This window comes from Hylaeus anthracinus, unplaced genomic scaffold (genome assembly GCF_026225885.1).
Source record: "Hylaeus anthracinus isolate JK02 unplaced genomic scaffold, UHH_iyHylAnth1.0_haploid 27259, whole genome shotgun sequence".
NCBI classification, from domain to species: domain Eukaryota; kingdom Metazoa; phylum Arthropoda; class Insecta; order Hymenoptera; family Colletidae; genus Hylaeus; species Hylaeus anthracinus.
In genome coordinates this window covers 1-16,602 of record NW_026535071.1, presented here as the reverse complement: position 1 = coordinate 16,602, position 16,602 = coordinate 1, and the positions used below count along the sequence as shown (strand labels likewise).

The following is a 16,602-nucleotide window of genomic DNA, read 5'->3' as shown; positions in this document are numbered from 1 at the left end:
AGCCAAATGACCTAAAGGATACTTCTGAAACTTTTTAACAGTCTTCGAAAAGGAAGAGGTTACTCAATTCGACATGTATATATATTATTTATATTTTTTACTGCTGTAAAATAGTGTTTCGAGGAAGTCGGGAAATAAATTACTTCTCTAATGCATTATTAGAATGATTTCTTGTCGAACGGGGGTTTCGATGGATCGGGGTCGAGCAACGAACCGACACACCGATCGACCGATTCTTTTTCTGCGTGGAGAAATGCCGACGCATCGGGCAATTAGTGCAATTAGATGCCACGTGGCGACGAAGAGGTGAAAGAATCGTCATTAAGAATGCGAGGCGGAAGTAGAAACGGGGGAGGGCTACTTGTTGGATTTTTCTGTATTAGAATATTGAATTAGAAACGCTTTGGTGACTCGAGTAGTCGATAAGTGTAATTCAAGTGCTATTTAGAGACTTGGGTATTTGAATATCGTTATATCTAGACCGCGGATCTTATGATATTCATGATGTACAGTAGTATGAAAAACGTAGAGAAAATATAAATAATGTATGTTGAATGTATTCTATACAATTAATATACTAATATTGTTATTTCGTTTTGCATAAGTACATATACCTTTCGGTTTTGTTAAGTATATATTTACTGTGCGAGTCTGTATCATAAATGCATGACACCCAAAGTCTAGATACATCGATTGAGAATATACAGAGTGTCCAAGCCTAAGTGATACAGAGCTCTAACTTCAAAACTATCGGACGAATGTAAAATTTCAATTAGGGAAATTGCATACGATAAATCAGTTTCATTACCTAGACTCTGATAGTCTAAATAATATTTAATCTTAGCAGAAATTTTCAAGAATGTTCGTTTGACAGTCAACGTGTTAAAGACTGTTAAAGACTGTTTCTAAATAGCCCGGTAGATAAAGTGTTAAGGGTTGAAAACGAATTAGTATAAATCGTTTCATAATAAAAAAACATTATTACTTAAACGTTCATAGCAACTTTGAACCCGAGTAAACAATGGAATTTCAATTCCAACCCAGCGCGAGTTTTATTTTCCGTTTAAATCGCGTGCCGTCAAAGAGTTAAGACATTTCATATTCCACCGTTAATACGCGAATAGTCCCAGGCCTGGACAGAAATCAGGCCAGCTACATTCGCGGAAAAGTCTACCTCCGCCGCGTCGTTTCTAGTTTTTAATCTTCCCGGCGGCAAAGGTATTTAAACTTTTTAATCAAGCGTTTCCGGGTGCCCTGGCAACATTTTTCTTTTTTCTTTTCTTATTACCGCGCGGCGCACCTGTGAAGTTCCATCGGTGAAGTTTAATCGGTTAACTTTCGGAACGTATCCCGCGGAAAAAAAGGGCGTCCGCCCGTAATCTCTCTTCGAAGAAGGGCACGAAGTCGAAAACAACGACACGCCGGTCACGTATTCGAACGACAAGCCGCGAGTATGGTCGAGTTACGAACAGCCCGCAACTTCCTCCCGGCTTTTAGCCTCGAAAACGACCACGAGAAAACGACACCTGGTTAAAAGCGAAAGGAAACGAGGAGGAGGCCTCCTTGGTCACGTTCGGGACGTGGCGCGCAACCGGAAGTTCTTGGGGATACGGAGCACAACGCCGCGACTCGCGTGTCGGCAGATAATCACAGGAAGACCGGAGTATTTTCGAATGCGAAATATATCTGTTGGAATTGTATTTTTATTAATTTTATTTTCTAAAGGATTACAACAGATACATGTACATGTATAAGAATGTTAGAGGAAAGGTGTCCGAAATTCACGACGACCCGTACCGCTTGACTTATTTCGACGGACCGAGGGTCGTCGCTTTCTGTCCTTGCTAGGACACCACCTCTCTTTCTGTTTTAAGGAAAAACAGACCCTTTTCCTCAAGATCCGAAAGTGGCAATCGTTGCATTCCAACAATTTCATTTAAAACGAACATTTTTGTATAGCCATTGGAAAAGCATTAACTGAGTATCCTTCGAGACCCAACAAATCCATCGACATCTAATCGTTAGGGTTAAATGACGCAGAGCTGCGTAGAATTATAGTATTGTTCGCATTCGCTTTCAAAATTGTGTATTTGCGCAGAGAAATTCTCTGATTAACACGTGCTGCAAAAACACAACAATTGGTATGAAATATCAAGTAACACGTTTCTTTCACTATCGAAAGTGTTCAGATTCGTATTCGAAATCGATATGTTTCGCGATTTTGCAAATGTGTCGGCATTAGGAAGCTTTGAGCCGTACCGTTTGTTTTGTATCAATGCGTAATGCGTTATGAACGGCGTCATTAGCTAGGTGACGGAATGTCGTGTAAGACGACATAAATAAAGCATTTAAAAGTATTATTAGTATTATTTATTTGTTTTGAATCGTTGGATCGCGTATTATCGATCAACAGAAAGATTTATTCACTCATAATTAGCCTGCGGATGTTTATGCAAAAGTACAGAAACCTAAATTACGAGTAATTGAAGGTCTTCTAAATATTGTAATGTCCATTTTAATTTTTATATTTTCTTTCTACGTGTATCGAAGAAAGTCTAAATTAATGCAAAGTCACGAAAGTCAAATTAAGTGATAGGTTCGATGTTTCCAACTAAATGTTTCGTTATAAATATATACAAGTGTAAAGTTGCTTGTGGAAACACGAACCTACACAGATAAGCCCTGAACTACCAATGAGCATTGCTCCAGTGTCAACGGTCAACGACTTATCAGACCAAGATTGGGAACAGTTGATACACTCGTAGAGTAACTACCACCTGTTCCCACTAGGAGGACAAAACCACTTGTTCCACAAACCTGATCGTTCTGATCCCGAGTGCATGCGCCAGACTGATGAACAGGTCCGAGAAACTGATGAGTCCTTGTGCGTGGCTCGGTGCAATCTACCACTCAACGGTCACCAAAACACTTGGTACACTCGCGGAATCACTAGCCACCTGTTCTACGCATTAGTTTCATCAAAAAGTAATAGATCGTTACTACACTGTTCCTACCAAACGTTTTCACCGAGCGTTCACGGATGAACACGTTCAAAGGAACGTCGAGTCGAACGTCGAGTCGAACGTCGAGTTCGTCGAGCACCCCGACGACGGCACGCACGCACGCACGCTCGCTGCTGGCCGTGGAAAAACAACACACCACGCAATTACCGCGTACGGAGTCTCGTTTCCACGCGGGGACCACGCGCTGGCGGGCTTTGTCCCGTGGCTATCCGCGATCGGAGTCAGAAACCGTGGAAAACCGAGGCAAAAAGATCTCGCGGTACCATTAAGGGTACCATGAGCGTCCTCGTAGACGCTTCATCGCCGCTCAAGGAGCCGCTCCTCCGTTCGGCAACGGAGACCAGACGACAATAGGGGCGACGACGACGACGCGGAAGCCACAAAGAGGGGGGCGATTTTCAGCGAAACTGCGACGCCTTGCTCGCGGAAATTAAGGAGTCACGTTGTAAAACGCAACGACCTACAATGCTACAAATGCCACGGAACCGTCGTGTGTCTCTTCTGGCCTCCCCCGTCGTCTCGCCCACCCCCTGCTCGACGAACAGGCCGCCATCGCCACCGCCACTGCCTCCTTTGCCTCCGTTCGATGCGTATCCCTCCTCCTTTTGGCTTTTTCCTCCCCTTTAGCAGAGCCCCTTCTTAGACGGCCCTCCCCTCCTCCGGTTAACTCTGGCCTTCGCCAACCACCACCACCACTCGACTGCTCGCGAACCACGTTTATTGCGATGCTACGCGATGCGAGACAATCCCGCGGACACCCTTTCGCGCCCTAAGCCGCGACGACTCTGGCCGCAGGTAGCCGAGCGAACCTTTCCTTTCCATTAGGGGCCGTTTCGCGATTATGTCACCGTGGAGGGGAGAGATGCGACGCGTATTTCCCCCCGGTGATGCGAAGAGAGTATGACAACCAATCACGACCTTGCTTACGTCGATTCGAAATTAACCGTCTGACAATTAGGCGTTTGACAACGATGAACGAAAATTAAGTTACTGTGGGTCGAAACAGTATTGGCATACCCAGTGTTCTTTGAATATCTTTGTAATTTATAGTAATCTGTTAATATTAACTATGTTTATAAGCGTCTTTGGACACACATGTCGATCAGTCGTTAGACAACTATGAATAAAAATTAAGTTACTGTGGGTCAAAACGGTATTGGCACACCCAGTGTTCTTTGAATATCTTTGTAATTTATAGTAATCTGTTAATATTAACTATGTTTATAAGCGTCTTTGGACACACATGTCGATCAGTCGTTAGACAACTATGAACAAAAATTAAGTTACAGTGGGTCAAAATAGTATTGGCATACCCAGTGTTCTTTGAATATCTTTGTAATTTATAGTAATCTATTAATATTAACCCCTTGCGCTCGAGGCATCGTTCTATAGAATGAAATCCAGTCCATATTTATAATAAATTTCTGTAAAACCAAAAACTCTACTTCGATAAGAAACATCTACGAATATTCGTGACTCAATGAATTATTGTTTCAATTTATAATTATCTGTATTCTGATATAAGTGAAATTGAAATTGTACGTTCAAAATGTCACTTTTAAATTACATCTGTCGTCCTAGAGGCGCCACTCGAGCGCAAGGGGTTAACTATGTTTATAAGTGCCTTCTGACAGACATAAATAGTATGTTCACCGAGAGTTCTAAGTTATTTGTTACAAGGAAGTAACGTAAAAAGAAAGAAAAATCTATAGTAAAAAAAAATATTGGCACACGTACATTGTTATTAAGGAAAGTACATTAATAAACATACGTCATTTTGAAATGGCTAAAGTTAGTATAGCGATTGATCGCATGTTAGTGAATAATAGAAAAGTGCTGCCGGAAGTTTTGAAGTTAGAACATACAATCAGTTCCACAGTCACTATTCAGGCTTCAGAATACCGATATACAGTGTGCCTGCTCGAAAAAAGGAGAACCTGGGGAGGTTTAGGCGGAGTTAGGTTACTTTTAAGCAAAGGTTAATACATTAAGTAGAGGAAAGCACTTTGGACACGTGAAAGTTGTAAACCAATACTTTTTTGTTTGAAATACTTGACTTAATCGAAGATCTGTTAGTTAGAGTATATTCATTATAATAATATAATAAATTATTATTAATTAATAAAAAAAACTACAGAAATTTTACAGTGACGATATAACGACTACGTCAGAAAGGTGAGAAAATATTGTAAAATGAGAGAAAAAAATTACGTTTTTCTTATAACACTTAAGGATATGTTTCACGTATTAATTTGAGTAGCAGAAGCATAAGTGGCATGAACTTTTAGGACGACCTAATACAACAACGATGCTGGGCCTATTACATACATTAAATATGTACATATAAAACGTAACAAGCGGGAGGTATGTTTCTTTTCTCGATTACGAGCGCAACGAATCAGAGCAAGCCAAGTCAATTTGAAAAATGACTCGATCGCCTTGCCACAAATTTTAATCACAACTATTAAAACAGTATTAAGGTTAATTACACTTACAAACTTCCCTCTCCGCTTCCAAAGATATCTCTAGTATATCTACCAAGTGAGTTCTTAAAACCTCCTCGTCATATTAACACGTCGATCGTCGCGTCACTCATACATGGGTGACAGTGGTTTTCACTGAAAAACGAAAACTATTAATTCTGAAAGTTAAGTGTCATAGAAAATGAATTTAAATGAAATACTTGAATTCCGATCAAGTTACAAAACTAAATACCGAAATAAATGTTTCGTTACGCAGTTTCCAAAAGTCTGTAAACAGAATTAAATCGCGGTAGAAATTTTCTGGCGAGTATCAGTCTGGCAGTGAACGTGCCAAAAGAACAACCATCGAAACGTGTTTCAAATCGACGAAGTAATAAATGCACCGAGGGAAGTACGTTTCTCCACCCTGTAGATTTACAAAAACTATGTTTTGAACGCGGACACGATAACCGACGAGAGAAACCATAACAACATCCGTATTTTCGAAAGGATCGGAATTTTACAAGTAGGCCTTATCGTGCCTCCTCCTCCTCCTCCCCCCCCCTCCCCTCGCTCCAACCCATCTCCTCTCCCACCCTGCCGCTTCCATGACGGTGAAATACGTAACAGTGTCGATAACCTTTAGCGCAGAGCTTCGGACGAGAGCCACTCTCGAGGCGACACAGTTTTTCCAGAAAAACACGCGCGTCCTTGGAAATTTCTCGACCGCGGATGTGACAACAGGAAAAGAGGCTACGAGTGTCACTCGTCGCGGAGCAGGAAGAAAGTTGCTCGATAAACCGGAAGAATTTGTCAGTCGATAAGACGGCTGGCAGCCAGACGCGATTCAGGATTATTGATTAACGAGTAATCAACGCTAATCATTCCAGCTATTTAGATTAACGAGCGATAAGCGATTTTTGTCCGTTTTCGAGGAATTTTCTCTCGGGATTGTATACGATCGGGGTATTAAATATCTTTAAGATAAATGGAGTGGAATAATTATTAATTAGAAAGTGTACGTATGTAAATATAGTCGCGGTGGCTGTAGACGTAATTGAATTGAAATTTTACGGTTTCACCGCGAGTATTTGAATAAAAGATGCGTAGATATTTAATTTTTAGAATAAATATAAATTTGGACGAGAATGAACCTGTAACTCGTCTGCTAACCTTTCATATGAATTTGTAAATTAATTGTTGATTTGTAACTTGAAAATTTGTTAAATAAATATGGATAAAGATAAACCTGTAACTCGTCTCTTAACCTTTCATCTAAATTTGTTAAACGAGCTTACAGATTTCTTTCTACTCTGCTATCGTTTATGTGTTCGTTCACTAATAAACTTTCAGTTTATGATCACTCGTTAATCACGCGATCGTGGTCGATTATTGCAACGGCAATCATTAACAATGAGTAATAATCACACGGTACTGATTGCTGAATTATAACGGGAGCAAGAAACGAGAAGAAAATGATGGACGATGGCGCGGGAAAAGATGAAGAAGAACAATCCAAAGTCTCGCTGCTCCCAAGTGAGACTCCTTCCGTTCTAGGCCACCTCAGATCTCTCGCAGTCGCACGATCCGCTTCCAGATAACGCTAAATCCCGAATGATCAATATTTATACGAGAACATGCATTTCCGATGTCGTTTTTGAAAATCGTGCCACGTCGGGTAGTCACGGAAGTGCGAGTGGAAGCTACAAGTGGTTCCTCTAGCGTCATCGCGGCGATCACTTCAACCCTAACCACCCGTAACCCTCTGCTAATCCGAAGAAGGATTCATGCTATAGATCTATGAAATACTATTTGGCAAGAAAATATAACCAACTTCGAAAACTATCGAAACTCCGCTAAAAAGTATGAAATTATTCTTATTTGTATTAACTTATATTAAGTAATGTTATAAATTTCTATTTCCTTTACGTTCCTTCTATTTCCTATGTTGAATGCCGTTAATGTATACATGTATACTGTCTACGTGGATAGTATTTGATGTGGACGCCGATATTTAATAGCGTCAATGTGTATACTGTCTGAGAGGGTTTAACGATAGATCTATATAAAATACGGATATGCTATAGAATAGAGGGTTATGTCTAATATAATACATTTCAGGAAAATTGAGCAATTATTTACTTTACTTAATTAAAGTAAGTTAAGATCTTCTGTGACAATTCAATTTTAATGTAAAATTTATATTCCTTGAGTTTTTGAGATTAGGTGGGTTTAGGGCAGACCAACCCGTTGCTCAACTTTCTACGAATAGTGAAATATTGTTTAACCCACATTGAGAGAGTAAGTAAATCATTTTACAATATAAAGAACCCATCGTTCGATGTTTCTCTTTTGTATTAATTTTGAAGCTGAATTCGCAATGCGATCGTAATTCTATCCAGCAATACGCCTCGGAAAGTGAGAAAGCAAACAGCCCAGCGAAACGTAGTCGGACTTTCTTCTATTTAATTATGAAATGAAAAATCGGTTACATAATTGCTCGAGGAGGCCAACAAAGCTCCAAAGCGGTCGACCATTTCGACACACATCCGTCCCGTCGCTAATCGAATGAATCGAAGCTTACTCGAAGTTAACCAGGCCACTGGTCATCCACGAAATCGCCCCAGCCCCCCGAAGCGAAATTCGAGAATTCTCACAAAAGAAACCCCGGTTGCCGTTGTTTCTGCTCTTCTGATTACGTTTTTAATTCGGCCCCGCGTAATCGCGTTCCGTCGGACGGTTCCCGATTAAATACCTCTCCGGAATTCTCAGCCCGAGATTGCTTCCGCTTATTATCAAACGCGCGCAGCTTCCGTTATCGCGGCGTCGAACGGGACCTCGTTTAAGAGTCGACCCGGAGAGCAACTTTACGAGTAGCGAGCGTTCGAACGAGTCGACGCGATGCGCAGAACCGCAGAGGAATCGGTGCATCGGAAGATAAGACGCAGGGAATCTTTGACTGGATGAAAAGTAGTCAACTTTTTTGCAAATTCAAACGGCTTGGATTTTAAAAGATACTCCGAGATTAACGCTGACAGCGGAATATACATTGAAATCCACGATTTACAGTCAGTCCCATAAATGTTCGTACCCTTTATGTCTATCGAAGCGATTCGTTTATTTGTTTTTCTTTTGGAAATTTGTGTTCAAGTGTATGTTTGTATAAATATGTTGATGTATATATAAATATACATGAAGTTATTCATATACATATACATATATATGTGTAATGATATACAGGGTGTCCCAAAAGTCGGGGAGGAGCCGGAAATGGGGGATAGCTGAGACGATTCTGAACAAGAATTTCCTTTGCAAAAATGTCGGATGGGACACCCTGTATGTATAGTGCATACGTATAATGAGAAATTCATTTGGTGATATCAAAACTACTATTTAAATTAGTCAAACTTCTTCAATAAAGAGTACGATTATAGTGTCTATAGTGCGACCCATTATAGACTCATGTAATAACTATACAATGAGTATATAATAAATGAACTACATAATAAATATCTGATTCAAAAAACAACATTCTCCACAATAGAAGAGAATTAAGAATTGTTTTCCACGCGACAGCGACTCATTATAGACTATAGGAGTCGGGGTTGGCCCAATTGGGCAACTCCTGGAGAAACTCCTCGTTGGTCCTCCTTGGCGTCCTTTGGTGCCACTTCCCCGAGTGATCGATCCGGGAATCATTCAATTTTAGCTTTGACCGTTATTTCGCCGACGCGATAATCGAGTGGAGATTGGGGGTGGAGAGGTTACCACGTGCACCAGAAATATCTCGTGCTCTTTTAGAAATCCGGGGCAAGGGGGCGATTTACTTGCGCGCTCCCGGAAAAAGAGGCAGGTCGAAATCGAGTGGAATTAATTTTGCCCGACCATCGATTCGGAGAAAAAACGGCTGCGGGAAGACCCTGTGAAGTGTGCCGCCTAGTAGTAATCGTGAAGTGCACTCGACCGGCGCTGCAGCCGGCTGTGTTCAACGTGTACACAGAATCCCCCGCACGTCGACTGTGGCGTGGCTCGAGTGTAACTTCATTTATTTATACGATTTATTTAATAAAATAAATACGATATCAATCAGTTTTATTTGTTTCGTCCCACTCCTGCCAAGAGGATTTTTGTATGTTTCAGGATGATAGCAATAAATCAACCGCATACGTAATCCAATGAAATTTGGTGATTAACTTAATTATACGAAAAAGTATGCGAAAAAAGTTGTTGATTTTGTCATTAATTGCCGAACGATTTCATAAATTTTGAACGGTATGTCTCCATAACTGCAGAAATTTGGCTACGATAAATGCACAGAAACCAGCTCCGCCACTGGAGGGTATACCTCTTGAGGAATCAAAGAGTTCGATCGTCGACCAGTGTAAACATGATCTGGAATCGGATTACTCTATGAGACAATTTAATGCAACGGTCCAATTTTCTTATTATTGACTTTTCTGTTGTCAAACTTTTACCATCATATTCCTGACATTCTTCTGATTAAAATGAAACCAAACACGATGTAATTCGCAACCTATTTACTTGTAACAACTTATTATGTATCATATACCGTAGAACGCTAACTAAAAAAAGATGCATGGTAAATATCATCCGAATTATATCGTGCTTGGTCTCATTTTAATCAGAAAAATGCTTGGAATATGGTGGTAAAAGTTTTACAAAAAAAAAAAAGGTTCTTTATTCGCTGTCCTTCTCTACGTTCGAATTCTACGATAACTGCACAAGGTCAGTCCCGAGCTTGTGCAGTTGCGGAGACATTACTGTAATTGGAAAGTGGTAGAGAGTCGTAAATAAATTGCGAAAGGTTTGGACTCGAGTTGACGAAACAAATCTCCGGATGTGTCGCAGTTCGTCTTCGACGTTCGCAGGCCCGTGACGCGAGCTTACGCCACTGAAAAGAGTCTTCTGGATTCTCGGAGCGTGCCTGGTAAATAATAATACGTCGTTGCTAATGGAAACCTACTTCGCGTTGGCTTCTCTAGAGTAGGTTTCGCGAAAGGAAAAAGTGTGTCATGCACAAAAGAGCCTTTTCCAAATCGTCTTAAAGCTTCGCCGCTATTATCATAATCATGTCAGACGGCGTGAGAAATTCGCGTACTATTTCGAGTGGATTACTCTCTTTTCAACCGAGACCGAATTCGATGCATCGCGTTCGGAAGAATACCTGCGCTTGCGTAAACGAAGTTTAAGAATAGACAAGGGAAAAGCATTAATGAAACAATTGCTCGTGTTGTTAATCGTAATTGCGATTTTTGGGGGAGGACGAGAGATGCATTCTTCGAGCAGTACTTTGGAAAATGTTTCCTTTCGCGATCTACAATTGAACGTGTAACATGAAATTGACGCGATGGAGAGCTAACGGGTCCGGATTGCAGGAGCAGGTTCGCGAAAGCTTCCAAGTTCATCAAGGAGCTGGGAAAAATCTCAGTAATTACGGGTGTTCCGGGCAAGACGTCGGCAGACATTTACGAGAAAGTTTCGAAGGAGCAGGGAATTGGATTTTCGGTCGAAGCGTGCCCTCCGCGGCAGACACAATGGGATCAGTTGGTTCAATTAAGAAGAAGGATACTCGTTGAACCAGGGGGCTACGTAGCACACTCTAAACCAGCGATTCTCAAAATGGGGCCTCCTCAGAGATTCGCGAGCGGAAGACGCAAGGAAGCTACTTAATCATTTTCCTTATCAAGAGGTCAACTACCTCGACCATGGGCTAATTACGATATTACACAGATTCAAACAAATTCCAAAAAGACATGCAATGTTCGTATTTTTGGTATGTAGTTAAAATAGTACGAAATTAAATAGTACAATAGTAAATAGAAAATGAAGTCATGTTTTAAATACTATTTGAAATATTTTGGGTACGTACTTAAAATAGTATAAAATCAAGTAGTGGAGTAGTAAATAAAAAACGAATTCATGTTTTAAATATTATTTGAAATATCTTGGGTACGTATTTAAAATAGTACTTAAAACATTCATTCCCTAAAAATTCATCCTCTAAAAATTCATTTTCTAAGAATAGTTCTGAGTGAAATTGGAGGGATGAGACGTCGATTCTAATCAGTTAAGAATTTTGGTTTGATCGAAGGGTCCGTCTGTTCGATTAAGGGAGCTTGTGGGAAGGCGAAGATTGAGAAACCCTGTATCTACACGAACCTGGAGCCCCCGACGAGTAGAGAAGAGAAGAGAAGTTCCCCTCCGACGCCTCCACCTCCTCGGCGAGTCGTAGTCCCGAGTCGGCGTAGACACAACCGGTTTCCGCGGTGTTCACCCGCTTTTTGAGAAAAAATTGAACCAGTTTGTAAAACGAAAAAAGCTCTCCCCACTAAACAGACCCGCGGACGCCCCCTCCTCGCTCCTTCTCTATCCTTTAACTCGAACCGCCGCGAAGGCTCATGGGAACCGAAGCGATTCCAAGCGTCCCGGAATCCGATGCACATCAAATGAAAAAGCCTCCAACGTTGCCAAGATTTTGACCCGCGCGTCTCTCCTCCTTCCCTCCACGGCTTCTACCTTCTCTGAAAGGGGAAACGTAAACCCCTCTCGTTCCTTTTTCCACCGCGAATTCTCCGTTTCCCCGCACTTAACACGTTCCTGGACGCAGGAGGTAGATTCACCTCGCCCGCCGCGCATTTACCGCTACACTCATGTTGACTTTCTGCCGCGGTTCTATTTACTTTCTGGGATCTATTCTTCCGCGGTAAACAACTTTCGGTAGACGTTTCGAGAATCGATCCAGTTTAGGCTGGTCGGTTCCAAGAACGAATTCCCTAACCTTCTATCGCGTACAGATACTCTCTGGTACGTACTTCGAGAAGAAACTTGCTACTCGACTGCGATGGGAGTGTTTCGAAGATCGATCGAGTTTAGGTTGGTCGGTTCCAAGAACGAATTCTCTACCTGCGTCCAGGCGTGATTTAAGAGACTTACGCGAGACTACCGTGTACTACATAATGTATCTGTTTCAAATTCTCTATGTCATTGAAGCATGGACGCCACGATATTTTTGAAAGAATTCCACATGAATGACACGCGAATGTATATATCAAAATTAGCCTTTGTTTCCATCGACATCTCAGAAACGATACATACGAAGTAATCGAAAATCGGTACATGGATATCCGTGCATGGGGCACCCTGAAATCTTCGATTCTACCGCGGCGATTCGTAGCCCGATTTCCAGAAAGCGTGCACACATGGTCGGAAAAAAAAGACTCACTCCTAGACGACCACGGTCGACGGTTACGAGGTCTCACTCGCCGAAAGGGTTAAGGTCTTCGGCGCGGTACCAAAATGTCGGCCAGTCTCTCCACCGTGGATGAACGCGAGAGGCTAGCACACGCTCGATTCGTGAAACACACCGCCGGTCCTGAATACATTCTAGGGAAGAGCGTCGCTGCAACGTAGGCCGCCTCGAGGCTTCCTGGCAGGGACTATTGATTTTCGAATTGGTTCAAAATTTCCATAATACCACGACGGCTGAGAGGGTACGGCGAAGCGGTAGGCTGGGGGTAGGGAACGACGAGGTGGAGCACGACGAGAGAGAGAAGCTGTCGGAGAAGAGACAGAGACGCGACGCGTAGCCACCCTACCCGAGGGGTGGAGAGCGAGACAGACGGACGGGAGATAGGCTGGAAGAAGGGGGGTGGCGGACGGTGAGGAGGAGAGGGAGGGAGAGAGAAGAAGGAGGGTTGGAAGCCGAATGCACGTCAGAGGGTGAGTCGCCGCGCGGCCTCGGACGGTTTCGAACTTGGCAAAGTTCAGCGGCTCAAAAGAGACACCCCGCGCGCCTACTCCACCCCTTTCGAGAGACCACCCCGCCATGATTCACCCTTCTTCCCTCCCGGCCCCGTATTCTCCACCGGCTTCTCTCGGCCACCCTTCCGCCCCACCAGCTTCAACCCCTCTCCTCGAACCCTCTGGCCGTCGTCTAGGTACACGTACACAACTGCATACGGTGGTACACACCCGCGACCCATCTCGCACTCACTCCACCCCCACCCCCGCCCCCTTCTGTCTCTGTCGTTTGCCGAGCACCTCCACACAACTGGTCCGCGAGTGTGCGCGCAACAACAACCACGACGACGACGACGTGAACGACCGCTCGTTCCTCGTCGCGTTACATCGTGGTAACGATACCAGGAGGAGGAAGGGTATTACCCTCCTCACCTTGTCCCGTTCGGTATCGTTCTCGAGGAGGAACGGTGTTTAATGCGTTACCTCCACACCCCCCCCCGGGCGGGCGCGGGGGGCCGAAGCGCATCGCACCCCCGCGAACGAGGCCTTCCTGCACGCTTTTACTTTCCTCGTTGTCGCGGGAATTAACAGGGAGGATTGTCACGGATCGAAAGTCGACTCAAAGGTTAACCGTGGCTAGATGTGCGATTTTTTTTTGGAAAATTGGTGTCGCTATATTCGGTTTCAAGGCTTTTCGATGAAGCGAAGTGTGTTAGGGTTGTCCCAAACGTTTCTTCCGTGACTTGCACTCAATTATTTTGTATGGCAGTGTTTATATAAATAGACAACCTAATTTCTTAGATGTTAACGTTGTGACAGTAATAAAGCAAAATGAATTGTATGCAATTGTATAATGTAACATTAGACATAAAATGTTGTGTATGTATTAATTATCAATAAAATGATAGAAACTTTTGGGACAATCTAATATTATTTATTACATTTGGGGCAATCTAGTACATAAAATTTTCATTCCTACATTTTCCTGTATTTTTCTTTAGGTTTTCTTGCAGCTTTGCTCCTTCTAATCGGCGACACTGTCCGCGCAGTGTTTCTCGGATCTTATCGTTTTTTAAATAATTGCGGAGAGAACAAGATCTGAGTTCTCGAGAAACTTTGGCGTATACCTGCGCGATGAGATGGAGAAGAAGAGGGAAGAGGCTGCGTTTCGATTTAAACGGAGTTGGAACGATAGTCTGACCGCTCAAGGTCACCGAAGGGCTTCCCCCACTACCCCAGCCGCTGTGACTTTATCTCCCTTGCGGGCACGCGTTCTCTAGGGCAAGATGCACACCTCTCTCTATTCAATCGCTAAGCTTTCGAATTTGGAACTTCAACGCGATTTCAGATCAACAGTATTACCAAAATATATTACAAACTAGGGGTGGTGTGCGGGATCCCGGTCGGGACGGGAATTCCTCCCGGGATCGGGATGGAATCCCGAGAATTTCAAAATCCCGAGTACATCCGGGATTCCCGTGAATTTCCGGGATCCCGAAACCATTCGGTATTCCCGGGAATTTCGAAATCCCGTACATTCGGATTGCTGAAATTTTCAAGAATAACAACACTTTCGGAAATCCCAGATATCATTCCATATCCCGTACATTGTCGGGAATCCCGAACATTTTCGAAATCCTGTACATTCTCGGGAATCCCGGATTTTTGCGGGATCTCGTGTATTTCCGAGAATCCCGAATAGTTTCGGGAATCCCGCACACCCCTATTACAAAGCCATACATAACTGTGCATACTGTTTCAATATGAAAAAGTCGTCTGGAAAATCATAAGTCTACTATCCCGGATACACAAAAAAAAAAAAAAAAGATATCAGATTTCATGCATTTATAAGCGCATAACGAATGGACGAAAAGGTAGTAAAAGTTCCAAGATTCGTGCATCTTATAAGTTTACAACCAACGCATGAAAAGCTTGTAAATTTTATACCTCCGCGTATGAAAAGCGTTGCAAAAATTCGTACCTCGTAAAAAGAAAACAGCGGATATACATCTCACTCTCATTCGAAAATAACTCGTCGGAACCAACTAGGATAAATCTATATCGAAAATGGCACGATTGACGTCGAGTTTACCTCTTACTCTATTTTTAAAAATACTGTTTGGGTAAATCAGTACGAAGGACGATCGCGCAAATTTACACGACGAAACTTCTGGCCATCTTTGACCGAGATTACAGAGTTTTACAGATGGTAGCACCGTCGCGGACCTTTTCCCGCCAAAAGAACGAACCTTCGCCGCAAGAAGAAGCGGTTCCTCGCGAGCGGAGCCGAGACGAACGTTTCGAAAATTCTTTGCACGGATTCCTGCAGTTTTGCGCGCTGGATCGAAAGCGTTTCGGCAAAATTCTCGAAGGCCACGCGGGGCGGGGAGGAAGAGGGCGCATATATCCGTTCCTCCTCGCCGCGCCACGGACAGAATGACGTACGGCCACCCCGTGTCGCATTCCCCTCTTTTTACGAATTCCTTTCTCTTTCTCTCCTCCCGTCGCCGGGCGGGCCCTGCTCGACGGTGAAAAAAGGGCTGGCAAAAAAACAGGCGAGAAAGAGACGAAGGGCACGAAAAGAGAGACGCTCTGCTCGCCCGCGCGCGCCACAGCCTCTTTGTCCACCGGATTCTTCGACTTGCTAATTTCAATTTCGCTCGTTCCTATTGTTACTCGTGGTTCTACGGTCTTTGTTGAAGCTATTATATCTGATTACTATATTTGATATCCGAATGAAATTCCGATATTCTCACTGTAGCTAAAATCAAACGACAGCGACGTCACAGCGACGTCAGAGCGACATCTCACGAGGGTATGATCTTTGGGAAAGAAACACGTAATTATCAGAAGCATTCGGAAGAATATTAGGGGGGCCAGTGTTGGAATAATACTATTTGGTTAATGCGAAGATGTATTACACTTTGTGTTAAAAAAGAAGGCTGAGCTCTGTCTGAAAAAATGAACAGGTCTTTATGTACGTTCAGACCTGTGTGTGTATTTTTCACGAAAACGTTGGCTTGTTTCTGTTATTTATATCTAGATAATTATCACCAGCTTCTCTTGTTTATATGTTTCATTCGCAATTAAATAAAGATCGTTCCTCTTAGTTTCCACAATTAAATAAAATAAAGATTAATAGTATTCCATTAGAAAGTAACGTCGTCTTGTCTACGTTATTCTTTTAGATTAAATTTTTAATCAATTATCTAATTACGTCCTCGTTACCAACGATCTTTTGCCATCCAGTGTGCAAATTTGTAATACCTGATCGATAAAAATCAATCGGTACACGGTGAGCTGATAAATAATTAACATTACTTTCCGGTTTCCCTAAAACCTTCGAGTTCCAAGTT

The 16,602-nt window shown here is 42.8% G+C and overlaps 1 long non-coding RNA gene across 3 annotated transcripts in view; it reads right to left on the bottom strand.

Annotated features, from left to right (window-relative positions):
- LOC128893212 (uncharacterized) overlaps nt 1-13,679 on the bottom strand; it is a 31,063-nt gene extending 17,384 nt beyond the window's left edge. For 2 of the 3 annotated variants that reach the window (XR_008461275.1, XR_008461274.1), the window contains exons 1-2: nt 12,729-13,679; nt 11,666-11,783 (exon numbers count right to left, since the gene is read on the bottom strand). This is a non-coding gene — a long non-coding RNA (uncharacterized LOC128893212). Of the gene's footprint in view, nt 1-2,817; nt 2,885-11,665; nt 11,784-12,728 lie in introns of those variants that run through there. The other variant, XR_008461276.1, reaches the window with a different exon arrangement.
- Nucleotides 13,680-16,602: the final 2,923 nt, after the last annotated feature.